General features: G+C 42.3%; 1 long non-coding RNA gene across 1 annotated transcript; it reads right to left on the bottom strand.

Annotated features, from left to right (window-relative positions):
* Positions 1-2,400: 2,400 nt before the first annotated feature.
* On the bottom strand, positions 2,401-4,377 carry LOC114564846 (uncharacterized). Its single transcript, XR_003693852.1, has 3 exons — positions 4,176-4,377; positions 2,668-2,717; positions 2,401-2,485 (listed from the first exon to the last, which is right to left on the bottom strand). It is a non-coding gene; the product is annotated as an uncharacterized LOC114564846 (long non-coding RNA).
* Positions 4,378-4,665: the final 288 nt, after the last annotated feature.

Genomic DNA, 4,665 nt, shown 5'->3' with positions numbered 1-4,665 from the left:
GAGAGTGTGTGTGTGCGACAGAGAGTGAGTGTGTGCGACAGAGTGAGTGAGACTGAGTGTCTGTGTGAGACAGAGTGAGTGAGAAAGTGAGTGAGTGTGTGCGTGTGAGACAGAGTGAGTGTGTGAGACAGATAGTGAGTGAGACAGAGAGTGAGTGTGACAGAGTGATTGTGTGTGTGAGACTGAGTGAGTGTGTGTGAGACAGAGTGCGTGAGAGAGACAGAGAGTGAGTGAAACAGAGTGAGTGAGTGTGTGAGACAAGAGAGTGAGTGAGACAGAGTGAGTGTTTGTGTGAGTGAGTGTTTGTGTGTGAGACAGAAAGTGAGTGTTTGTGTGAGTGAGTGTGAGACAGTGAGTGAGTGTGAGTGAGACAGAGTGAGTGTTTGTGTGAGACAGAGTAAGTGTTTGTGTGAGTGAGTGTGTGAGACAGAGTGAGTGTTTGTGTGAGTGTGTGCGACAGAGTGAGTGAGACAGAGAGTGAGTGTTTGTGTGAGTGAGTGTGTGCAACAGAGTGAGTGAGACAGAGAGTGAGTGAGTGCAACAGAGTGAGCGAGACAGTGAGTGTGAGTGTGTGAGACAGTGAGTGTGTGAGACAGAGAGTGAGTGAGACAGACAGAGAGTGTGTGTGAGACAGAGAGTGAGACAGAGTGAGTGTGTGAGACAAGAGAGTGAGAGAGATAGAGAGTGAGTGTTTGTGTGAGTGAGTGTGTGAGACAGAGTGAGTGAGACAGAGTGAGTGTTTGTGTGAGTGAGTGTGAGACAGAGAGTGAGTGTTTGTGTGAGTGTGTGAGACAGAGTGAGTGTTTGTGTGAGTGAGTGTGTGAGACAGAGTGAGTGAGACAGAGAGTGAGTGTTTGTGTGAGTGTGTGAGACAGAGTGAGTGAGACAGAGAGTGAGTGTTTGTGTGAGTGTGTGAGACAGAGTGAGTGTTTGTGTGAGTGAGTGAGTGTGTGAGACAGAGTGAGTGAGACAGAGAGTGAGTGTTTGTGTGAGTGTGTGAGACAGAGTGAGTGTTTGTGTGAGTGAGTGTGAGACAGAGAGTGAGTGTTTGTGTGAGACAGAGTGAGTGTTTGTGTGAGTGAGTGTGTGAGACAGAGTGAGTGAGTGAGACAGAGAGTGAGTGTTTGTGTGAGAGTGTGTGAGACAGAGTGAGTGAGACAGAGAGTGAGTGTTTGTGTGAGTGTGTGAGACAGAGTGAGTGAGACAGAGAGTGAGTGTTTGTGTGAGTGTGTGAGACAGAGTGAGTGAGACAGAGAGTGAGTGTTTGTGTGAGTGTGTGAGTGAGACAGAGAGGAGTGAGTGAATGAGAGACAGAGAGTGAGTGAATGAGTGAATGAGTGAGAGAGCCTGAGTGTGCAAGGTGGTGGCAAAATAAGAGAACATATACAGTCACATATGTCAACTATAGAGGCAATAAAAACAGCATATTTTGAGAGACAGAGCAAAACAACTCTCAGGACTTCTAGTCCACCTTAGCATTGACAGCTAATATTTGCATAACTGTGTGCAACATGATAATTTAACAAGACTATTTGAGGTAGTACAACCAAAAGGCAATCATTTTCTCCTTTTCATCCCACAAACAACTGACCTTACAAGTTCTTAAAAGACACACTTAAAAACAAGGAACAGTAACTCCATGACAACTATGTAGCCAAGATAACGGGTGGCACTTTTGAGTAATATAAAAAAACAGCTATGACTGCCTAGTCCATCTGTCCATCAGCCGCACAGAGACCGGAGTCCATTAACTCTTGAAGAGCAAAGGTCTCCACCAATGTTCATTATCACCTTTTGTATTACCTCGAACATGTACTTGAGCCCTTTTGGGTAATGGATGTTGGAGACGTAGAGCAGACCCATCAGCAGGGCGAATGTGTTGGGCACATCCTTCAGGTCCCGAAGAACGATATGCTTCTCCAGAATCAGTGCAATATCAATCATCTCCTTGGGGACAGGGCGTTCAGGATCCTCCTCTGTAAACACCAAGATTCCTACGTTCATTCCTTTCACTGCCTCACTCTCTTCGTTTGGCTAATGACACAACAAAGTAATAAGAATAGATTGCAAATCAGCATTATTTCCTCAACACATGAAAATTCAAGATGCATAGCAAACTTGGGTATGAAAATGTCTGATGCAAACTAATGTAAACCTATGTAAATGGAAGAAATACATTACAATGTCAAATTAATTGAGCAAGGAATCCCGTCACTGCAACTTTGAACAATTCACTTGTTCTCCATTTAAGCAGATGTCTTTCCACGTCTAGATTTTTATAACAAGACATATTTTCTAGATATCCTATAACTACAGGATCATGACTTCATTTGGATCAAAAAGATTGAGATTAGCAAGTGATATGGATTCCAGAGTGGCATTGATTCCTCACATACCTTACAAATCTTGAAGAATTGGGAGGGATTCTCTTTCTGGAAATGGGCCAGGCCAAGGAGAACAACTGCTCTCTCTCTCTCTTTTAGTTCTGGACAATAGAAGAGGGATACAGACCAGAAAGGACATCAGTGCTGCATAAATAATAAAAAAAAAAATGTACACAACTTTGTATATGCAGGGAAAGGGGCAAGTAGTTCCATTGAATCCATGCTGAACTTTGTAATGCCTTATTACTTTGCGTTGATTTGTAGGAAAAACTACAAAACTTACAGTTCCACTGCATCAGTCATGACACTGAATTAATCTTCGATCAGTTGATTCTGAAGAAAGAAATAGAAACAAAAATACTGCATTAGCGTGGCTTAAAATACAAACAAATAGCATAGGTGTGTTGTCAGACAAGCTTGTTATTTCATGAAATGTAATGCAATTTAAGGACTATGCCTATGTTGGAAGGCTATTTTATACCAATCAAAAATAATGCATTGGTCAGCCCTTTCCCTAGTGTACTAAGGCCTACATCTATCCAAAGAAAACAAAGCAAGTCAGTCTGATAACCCTCACTTCATTGCGCGCGCACACACACACACACACACACACACACACACACACACACACACACACACACACACACACACACACACACACACACGGTAGCGTGAGTAATGAATATTTCAGTTCAGATTGAAAACTATAAATAGTTCACTACTTCAATATTATTATTATTGATAATATTCACGTTAACGTTTCACTTCATTTAGTTATTAAAATGACGGTTGGGGAAGAGGATATGAGAGACTATAAATCTTTAGCCAAAATAATCACAAACTCACTACGTGAATTTATATTACATTCTAAGTATTACTTAGGTAGCTCCCTCCGCCGTCCCGCTGTCTCTCCTACCTACCCCGACCCCTTCTAGCTACCTGCCTGATCAGTGCTGCTGCAGATGAGGAGAAAGCAGAGGGGGGGGGGCTGCGCCTCAGTCACAGACTGTTTTGGCGGACACAACAGAGAAATACCTTGCCTGCTCGCCGGACAATACTGGCGTCTTTTCAACAGAAAGTCGCCAGATTTGTGGCTAGTCGCTTTCGTGAAAAACGGGGGTTTGAAAAGTCGCTAAATCTAGAGCAAAAGTGGGCGCACAATTCATGATAAAAAAAAAAAAGTATATTACTTGTTTAAACTAGTTAACGTGTTTCAACGTCATAGCTCATTTGCCACATCTGACCATATGCAAAAGATACGTTATCAGAAGATGTTCGGACAAGCGTGCCTAAATTAAACCACCTCAGCCTGCATATTTAGCCATGACAGAAATTCAAAAGAAAACATTTCCCCATGCATGCCTTCATCCATAGATATACAGCCTTCATCGAACAAACCAGCTAGCTAGTCAACATAAGGGCTAACTAACTTAACTAACATTCAGAGGATTAGTTCGTTACTTGCATAACTTAGTTGAAGGCAAGTTCAGAATTTCTCCACATAATCATTACATAGCTAGCTAGCTACTACTAGCTAATTAATGAGCAATGTTTGTTCTTTTCCCGATATTCACTCTCACTCTCACTCACACACACACACACACACACACACACACACACACTTAACATATCACTTAGCTAGCTAAGTTTTTGAAACTAAGAGCTTGCACGTTATACTGTAGGTTTGAATGGTCAGTTCACAGTATTTCGTTAAAAACTTTAGCTTAGTAAAAACAAAACTCAAGCTATTCTGAAATATTAGACCATAGAAAAAGTTAAAAGTTTACTTACGCCAACGGTCAGCTCGCTTCTCGCGCTCGGTCCTTCAATAGAGGAGACGTTGACTAACGTGGTCTGCCGCTCTGCGCATGTGCAAAATGACTTAGCGTGGTGAACCCTGGGTGAACTTCAACTTACATTTGAGAAGACAAGCATGACTCAGTTGTGTCAACTGTGCATTAGAATTTCTGAGCAAAACACAGATATGTGTGTTATCTTAACAAAAGTAAAGTAAGTTTTGAGTTGAAAGTTGGCTTGACCCCAAAACAGAAGTTGAGACAACAAAAAGGGGAAATAATTCTTTACAGTGTAGAGGCTCTCTGATGCTGAGAAGGAGGACAGCGCTGCACATCTTGTGACCGAGCTTTGGGAGCATGTGATGGCGCTGCCAGGGTCCCAGGTCCTGGGAAAGAAGAGGGGAAGAGGATTAGTTCTCCTTCTTTACCTCCTTTCTTTCCATCTGTCATATTCATTTATTTTCAGATGTCTTTGTTCCTTCCTT

The sequence above is a fragment of the Perca flavescens genome, chromosome 12 (genome assembly GCF_004354835.1).
Source record: "Perca flavescens isolate YP-PL-M2 chromosome 12, PFLA_1.0, whole genome shotgun sequence".
NCBI classification, from domain to species: Eukaryota; Metazoa; Chordata; class Actinopteri; order Perciformes; family Percidae; genus Perca; species Perca flavescens.
This window is presented reverse-complemented; position numbering and strand designations above follow the sequence as displayed.